The sequence below is a fragment of the Pavona decussata genome, unplaced genomic scaffold (assembly GCF_977016875.1).
Source record: "Pavona decussata unplaced genomic scaffold, jaPavDecu1.1 SCAFFOLD_377, whole genome shotgun sequence".
Taxonomy (NCBI): domain Eukaryota; kingdom Metazoa; phylum Cnidaria; class Anthozoa; order Scleractinia; family Agariciidae; genus Pavona; species Pavona decussata.
Window position 1 is genome coordinate 176367 of NW_028145752.1, and position 9519 is coordinate 185885.

The window sequence follows — 9519 nt, forward strand, 5'->3', positions numbered from 1 at the left end:
CCTACACACACTGACCAATACCTAGCGTATGATTCACACCACCCGCAATCTGTAAAACGCGGTATTGTCAAGTGCCTGTACGATAGATCGAAACACCTCATAACTAAACCATCAGTTATCTCGCAAGAAAAGAAACACCTCTCATCAGTTCTTGTTTCTAACGGTTATCCGTTTTCGTTTGTGAAAAACATTACGAAAACAAAGAAACAAACAGCCACAAAAGAACCAGCGCCTGAAATTAAATCTACTGCGGTGCTACCATACGTCAAAGGGTTATCAGAGGCTCTTCGCCGTTGCCCACAACAGCAAGGCATACGGACAGTTTTCAGATCTGACACAACACTTAGATCACACCTAGTGCGACCTAAGGACACTGTCGACCCTGCAAGACAAGACGGAGTAGTCTACAAGATTCCCTGTGAGTGTGGCAAGGTCTATATTGGAGAGACGGGAAGATCTATGCATGAAAGGATTAAGGAACACGATAGAGACATACGGCTTGCTCGAACCCAATCCTCCGCCGTTTCAGAACACAGCAATGCGACGGGCCACTATCCGCTCTGGGATGAGGTTAAGTTTATTGACCGAGACCCACATTGGTACACCCATAGGGTTAAAGAGGCTATTCACATAAGACTTCACCCTGACAACATCAATAGGGATAATGGAATTGAAATTCCGGAAGCGTGGATGCCCACGATCAAACTACACAGCAACCGATCGGTACCAAGGCGGACGGCCGAGGGAACAATTTCTACTCTGAACGACGAGGATTGAAATCCTCCAATCAACAACAGCCTAAGAGAGGATCGAAACGCACCAATCAACACAAACCAAGGTGCTACTTATACTGTCACGCAATCAGTCGACACCATCGCCTGATGAAGACCAGCAGTATAGCGGTCGAAACGTCGCGATCCACATCTTTGTGACTCAATCGTGAGACAAACGATTAACTCATCTATCATTTTAAACCACGATGACAAACACCTTTCATAATATTATATTTTTAGTTTCACAGGTCAGGTTAGATTTGATAGGGCGCGTTTTACCAGTGGAAAAGAAGGTGTAGTTAGTGAGACCATCGGAATTTATTAACCTCGCTTCGCGAGTAATTATTATTTATTTTAAGTGAGAAATATGTGAACAAAATATTTCTACTATTTTCAGGGTCTGAGAGCGCTGAAGTGTCACCGAAGTACTAAATGTTCGAATCGCGTAAGCTATCGGTCGAAATGACCCCTGCAGAAGACATTTCTCAAGTTCAACCCCCCTCCCGCCTGGATTTCCAGAGTCTTTGACCCCCCCTCCCGCGAGAATTTCCAGAATCCCATCCGTCGGGGAGGTGTGGATTTTTTCTGGAACAACCCATTGAGTGAAAGAGCAAAACAACTATCAACACATAAAACTTGAGCTTGCAACTATCATTTGACTGCTACTTAATAATTTACTATTTTATTGATCTTTCTCATTTTTGTAATGACTTACCTTCTCTCACCACTGGAGGTTCCTCTGCTATACAATTATTTAGTTCTTATTTAACTGGATTCTGCAATTTAATTATAATTTGTGATTGGACTGCAGCTTACATATGGTAATGGTATTCGTGCCCTGCAGTTAATACGTGTAATACCATATACTGAATGCAATTTTAGGTGCTGGGGAGAAAAATTTCAAAACAAACATTGTCTCCTGAGCTAATTCCTGCAATTAAAACCTGTACTTTGTTGTCAATGTGTTTAATAAATGATTATTCCGCTCAATCTTGCAGAATATCCTGTGATTTTAGCCAGAATAGCCTACAGCCTCCTTGCCTAAGGATAAGGTGATAGTATGCACAATTTCTCGGGATAATAATATTATTATGTTAATATTTGATTCTCCATAGACAGTACTTGCAACTGAGATTTGGGTTTTAAAATAATATTTTTCTCATACTCTTAAGTTACTATAGGTATTTACTGACAGTAAAATGCATAACATTGCAATCTTTGTTCTGTCGACAGCTAACAAACAAATGTCTTGTAAATTAGGGAATTCAATAGTAAACATGACTAAATGCACAAATTGTGCTGAAATAACTTTTAAAACGTGAGTTAATTGCTACTGACAGTAGCCGAAGTGAAAGGGACAAGTTATCTTTAACAATTCCCTAATGTCAAAACGCGTTCACAACATGATTCATCTATGTTCTCTTATAAATAACTTACCATCACCTCTGCCGGCTGAACCTGTCGCTTCTTCTGCATGTAAGACTGAAAGCAAAAGAAAGATTCGTTTATTTAGGTCATGTATTGTATCATTCAATCACATGATTGTACATAACTCAATAAAGCCTGACTCAGGCACAGGGCACATGTTTTATTGCAGTGTAATGCATGGACTTGAAGTACCCAAAACTTAATACAGTGCACATTTCTTTTCAACAATTTCTTTTCAGAATGCATGACAAAAGTGGAAAAAACACTCACCAATGTATAATGGTTTTAAATTTCTAACCACTTAATTAATGTCTGACTTTGACCAAAATTTTTTCTGGATTTAAAAACCCGAGAAGCTTCATCTCAATTTCATACAAGGTAAATTAAACAGAAGTTTAGTTGAGGTTACATGTATTCTTATTCCTTTAAATTACAAAGTTTATACCTGCCAACTTTTTCTGGGTCAAATGCGTGAGATTTTTGTCTTGTTCCGAAGATTTCCGACTATTTTCCGAAGACTTCCGAACGTGGCCGAAAATGTCCGAAGATGTTCCGACGACCTTTGAACACTTCTGATTCGAACGGATTGTAGCCGTTTGAAAGCTTTTGCCAAAATTTCGGTGTACTGTAATACAGTTAGGACACAAAGTCAACATTAAGCGCCTTTTCACGGGAATTTGAATTGAAATTGTGTTATTAATCATGTGTTAAAAACAACTCGTCCGGTTTTGGGAGTCATGGGTAAGAAATTGTCCTTGATGCGTGAGATCGATGTCTTTAATTTAGTCCGAAGGCGCGAGACTCATGCGTAATGCGTGAGGGTTGGCAGGTATAAAAGTTTTCTAAATAAAATGTTAGTAATGAACAAAACCAATGATCCATGTTGTATTATTTTATAAAATAATATAACTTACCCTCCATGTTTTTATTTCTTTCAGCATCTATAGAGACAGGGAAATTTAATTTAGTCTGTATCAGTCTCATATGCTACAAGCTATTACAGTTCCACCTCATTCAAAATGGAAACCAAGGACACTCTTCCCATTTTTTTATATCCTGACGCTTAGTCTGATGTGCCAACTACATTTAGTAAAACATTAACTTTTTCATGTAAATAAATGTAAGCGATGGACAGTTGACAGACATTGCATCATTTCTGTATGGGTTACTATATGGATGATTGGGTGACTATATGGAGGGTTAGGGTTAGGGTTAGGGTTGATGTTAGGAGCAAGGAAAAGGACCAACAACAAACACATCCAACATATTACTCTGAGTCCGAGAGTATAAGTCACATATATTTTGTAAACATAAAAAGGAATCTTGCACTGAAATGCAGTTTCCAAAAAAGGGATGAAATGCAATCAAATTTAAACCTTTGCGATTTGTAGCACTACGAACAGTATATATTTGAATTTAATAGACAGTATTTTATTGCTTTTTTGAGAAGGAACCAGGAAAAAAAAACTGCACTGTTTAAGGAAAGTCTGAATAACAAACGAGTAAACCTACCCATCTGTGCTCCTCTGAGTTGTTTGTCTAAATGAAAACAAAAAAATCAAAAATCAAAAAAAAAATGATAGGGCGCTATCTACTTTTAAGAAGTTATACAAGCTTGAATGGGGCGCTCAAATTCTTAAACTGGCCGGAAACTCTACAAACCAGAACCATTCATGAAGGCATCTTTCTGAAAACAAAATATCCAGCAGCTGCAAACTCCAAAAGCGACATTTCCTTTTAGTAGAACACACAAATTAAGCAACTTTGCAGTATAATTATAATCCGGTATATGTAATATACTTAAGCTTATATAATATCTAATACTTTTTTTTTTTCGGAGAATGGATAGGGGATTTTGCGGAGGGAAAATGGTTGACAAGCAAGTTTTGGAAGTGGAATATGCATATCGTAGTTGAGCTTCACCCTGATGGCTTTTAAAAAACTCGCGCAAAACTTTTTTCAATGCCTGCTCAAAAGACCTACACAAGTTTTAACCCAATTTGAACCACTCTCAGAAGCGCAATTACAATAACTTCATACAACAGAAACGTCCTCCAAATTGGCTTCACCAAGGCGCGACATGGCGACGCCGTGGTCACACTGCCCTTCGGTAACCCCCTACAGTAGCATTCCCACCCCCGCAAAATTTCCAAATAAGGAGACGGGACTTATCCGCTTGATTTTGGGGGATTTTTTAACGTCTTGGGTTAAAGAAAAACTGAATAAAAATTTCCTCACCTTTTTGTCGACCCTCGCCAACTGACATAAAAATAACGTCTCGCATCTTATATGTTTAAAAATCGCGGGAAAACAGCGCCGGTTGCCAAAAATTTCCCGCGCACACTTCAACGGAGCCCGGTTGAACATCGCCTGTTGATAGGAGGCTTTTCGCCGTGAGACCAGGGCTATCTGTCTTAACACGAAGGCGTCGTTGATCAAAAGCCTATCTCCTCTTTCTTCGTGTATAAAGATGTGCACTAAGTGTACAGGTCAATGTATTAAGAATGATGTGGGAAAAATAGTTATGACATCATTATGACGTCATAAATTGAAGAGAATATGATACGAGTATAAAAAATCGACGATAAAAATAAGCCTTAGCGTGAAAATTGTTCATTCGACTTGGTGTCACGTTTGGACAAGCATATATGATGGGATCATTAAAAAGCTGTACTAAAACGCAGAGCGTTAAAAACAAAGCTTGGGTAACTCGCTGCGAGAATTATACAAAAAAAAAATCTATACAATAGTGAGGAAACTGGAGAGGTAAATTCAAAGCTTTTTAATATTCTAAAATCAGGCGAACGTCCAGAAGGAGAGAGAGGTGAAAATAACAATTCTCACTAGAATACCACAGTTATTTTAGGATTCCTCTTTTTCTGATTGTTAATCTGTAGATGATCGTACCATAGCCCCTGCCCAAATTGCGTTATCTTGGCACTATGAAGCACGCACTCACATTGATTTCCCTTCCCTAACCCACTCGTACTAATCGGTTGCGACAAATTTCTATCTCACCCCCGCTGTTGGCTTGTAGCATTTTTTGTGCTACTGATGTCAGTCCAATCGTTAACAAAACGTAGCAAATCGTTTCATAGTAATCGTGAACATTTTTTTAAATTTTAATTTAACGTCATTCAACCGGCCAACCAAATTAACAGGGTCAAAAAATACATGTGAGAAAGGGAAGTCCGCGCGCGCACCCGTTTGTTGGAGCCACGATGGCGCAGGTTAATATCATTTTGTGCTTGTCTCGTTGTAGGGAAGTTCGGAAGTGCTTTTTTTCAACCGAGTTTTCGGATGCTGTTTCAAATGTTAGCGAAAATAGTGGCCTCCGTTGTTAAGATTATGCAAAAGATAGGAAGGTAACGAATTCCAATTTTAAGGAGCAGCAACAGTTAAAACAACAACAACAACAAAAAAAAAGATGTCCTAATGTGGTTAGATTCCTGATTTGACAGTCCTGAATTGAGTAAACGATTGTTTATTAATTCTTTTGTTTATTCAATTCTAACGTTATTGTGTGCTTCATGTGATGAAGCAATGAATTTTTCAGTAGTACCAGATAACCTGTCTCATGGCCAACATTACATTGAATAAGATGGCAGCTGTACACTTTAGATATACTATCTAGCCTAACGAACAAAGTAAAAAAAAAAAGAAACGGTAAATCCCATCTTGAAATCATATGAGGCAATAAGTAACCACCAGATAGAATTGCATTTCTTGCAGTCAGAATGAAATACAGGGGAAAACGACATTTGTCATACGAATGCTTTTTATAATTCCCGAGCTTTAATCCTTACGTTTTCACCTTTCGTTTAGAGACAGAAACCAATTGTACGGTCCTAATATGTATGTGACGCGGGGTCAATGACGGATCGTAACTTTCGGTATGATCTAGACCGGGGGGGGGGGGGGGGGGGTACTCCCTTATGTGACCTTACGGGGACGTGCGGCCCGATAGAGTATGGTATTTAGGGTGTTTTGTCTTGAACAGGGTATCTATTTCATTACTTTCTGTCTTAAATAGGGTATCCCTGCATGACCTAAAGGCTTAAACAAATTGTGATTGCCAATGCCTTAAAATAAAGTAAGAAACTAGTGTATTCTAATTTCATTCTAGTCTTAAACAGGGTGTGATTTGGGGTTAAATATCTTAGAAAGGGCCTGAACATTTTGAATTCTGTCTTAAACGGGATAGGGAAATCGGAGAATTGTGTCTTAAACAGGGTCAGGGTTTGAACGCCCGGGCTGCACCTCCCTACCCAAGCATCTGTTGAGGGTCCCCCCCCCCCCCCTATAGTAAACGTAAGACATCTTTATCTATCTATCTATCTATCTATCTGTCTAAGGTAAAAATCTGAACTTCCTTGAAAAGGCCTATGTCCTGCTTGGAATACGTCATGAAGAAGAAGTCGTCGGACACATGACTAGCCTGGAAAAATGAACCAAGGAAGGCCACAGTGATCTGGTTATTCTTGTCAGCTACACACGGCATAATTTGGAAGTTTCCATGCTTCTCGGAGGCGCTACTGGAACCAAACAGAGTGATCGCGTCTGCAGACTTTTCCAGGTTATCGATAGTTGCCTTCAGGACTTCCATTAAATCTGTTTCTTGTTCAATCAGGGCAGCCAGAAGCTCGACCGTTATTTGGGAAATCTTGAAATCGGACTGAGAAGACTGGTATTTCTCGAACTTGAAGTCTTATAGCACCCATCCAACGTTTCTTAAAACGTCAGTATAAACGTTGTACCACTTTTCAGTGTCAATGAAGCGGTCGTATTTCTTGTTTGCTACCAGGTGCGCTAGCAGAGTGGAATAAGAGGCATCTTGTTTCTGTTGCCTCTTCAAGTTGGACGTAAAGGAAACCAGGCTACCATCATTAACAAACCCCTGCGCCTTATAATCTTTAACCGAAAAAGTAATGCCAACTGACCTGCTACTAATAGAACGTTTCTCAATTTCCAACTCAGCAACAAATTTCACTGGATCCATGGTGATAGATTCTTGTCGTACTGACAAACGGGAAAAGTTAAAGCGGTCTAATTACTGACGAGAAACGAGAATTGCCAAATATGGTCTTAGCCTGACGCTATTGGTCAGATCATACAATCTAAAGTGGCTCAGTTCTTATCTGATCAATGATTTTATTATTATTATTATTATTACTATTATTTTTATTATTATTATTATTATTATTGTTATTATTATTATGATAATTGTATTATTTACAAGAATAAAATCTACTAGATACAGTTTGATTTTATTAAAACCTGAGTGATTTTACAGTTTGCTGTCATAAAATTGTAAAATATCAACATCTCATATATAAAAGCTAATTCATATGGGTTTGTTTCAGAAGGTAAAAGAACAATTTCCACTGATGTAATATTATTATTATTATTATTATTATTATCATCATCATCATCATCATCATCATCATCATCATCATCATCATCATCATCATCATTATTATTATTATTATTATTATTATTATTAGTGCTTCAGTACAGTTCAGTTCGGTTGATATCCCGCCAGTAAGGCATGACAAGATATTTTTACTACTATTCCACTTCTATTTGCATTTCCACTATTTGTACCTGTTAATATCAACAAATAAAATTAAGCCACACAATTGCAACTTGTCAAAGCACACCGAAGGAACGAACTTCCGCTTTACGTTCCGCTGCACTTTTTTGGTCCGTTTCATGCACATTGAGCCTTTCCGTTCAAAAAAAAAACGGAAACACAAAGTGCTACGGTGCTGTCGATTCTACTAAACTGCGCAAATCGTACGCAAGTTCAAAGAAACTCCACTAACTTGTCTTTACTTGATACACCGATACGGTTTAAACGGTAGAATTACAAGAGTTTAGGGCGGAGAAATCATTCTGCAAGAACGGATCGTTTTGTTAAAGGGAAGACAAATTCTGCCATTAGTTAACATAACTCGAACTGCTGAATTTCTAGGAGTGTTTTGGAGGGCTTCATGTTAGATTGTAAATTGGTGCTAAATAATATTTTTTAATTAAGAAAATTTTTCGTATTCCTTATAGCTTTTACGGATGTGGTGACAAAACAAATGGAGCTCAGTTCAATCAATGCCCCAAAAATGACTCGCCCAACAACTTGGTCTCAGTTTCTTAGAAAACATGGAACATCTCGCGAAGTGACGTAAGTGTCATCGATTCCGCGAAATTACATTAATTATATCTTATTGTTTTCTTTTGTCGGAATTGCGAGCTGGTCTTCAAGACTAGTGTTATTTCGATTCTCCCATCACTGCTAAAAGAGGCTTCTTAACTTCACGAAAGACAGGCTCTGCAGAGATTGTTAAGTCTTCACTGTGCTCTGCAGGGATAAGTGTCAAGTCCTTGGTGAGTATTGGGAAAGCTGTTGCTTGGATACAGTGTCAAGTTTTTAATCTTGCAAAGTAAAAGTAGCAATATCATCTCCTGAAATAAATCCCCAAGTCCTCCAATCTCAAAAACAAAATAGGCTTGTCTTCAGTTTCTTATAAAAGAGGGAAATAGATGATTCACAAAAGTGACGGAAGTGACGATTCCACGAAAACACGTTGACTGTAGCTTAGCTCGAACAAACACTGTCTTTCGATACTTTGTAGCAAGGATTACCCTGACCACCTCGAGATCTAAATTGTTCTAGTGTTACTTTCATTAATTGCTATTTTTAAACTTTATAGCTCGAAATTTAATAGGAACTTTTGCCTAGCCACTTGGCGGATACAGTTAGTACTTTATTGGTTGAAAATTACTCTAATTAAGTCTCGAAAGTGCCTAAATGTCGTATACTTCTAACGCTGCAGGCAGTGGTAGACTAAGTTCCTTAGTCGTCAATAGGCAATTTCACAACAAAATACTCTGAATTGTGGACTGAGTCCTGTTCCCTAGACATGCGTAGTGGGTTTTAGTTGCTAACACTGCTTTATTGGAGATCAATGGTCTCCAGACAACAACTAAGAACGTGCTTCACTTCAAATACTGTGGCAAACACTTGTCTGTGCAGCCAGGCATATATTACTTTGATTACATAAATAGGCCACAAAGAAAACATGATATTGAATGTGTGTTAATAACAAAATCGCACACCTTGACAAAGACAGGAAAAAGATTGAACATCCGCTTAAAGAAAATTTCTGTGGTACTATTTTATCCACAGACCCAAAAGATAGAATCACCTTGTACAGCATAATAAACATCACCACAGGAAAGTACTGCTCATTATCAATGGTATAGAATTTCACCCACAGACTCACAAGTTAGACCCACCCAGTGTATAGCACCAATGGAAATT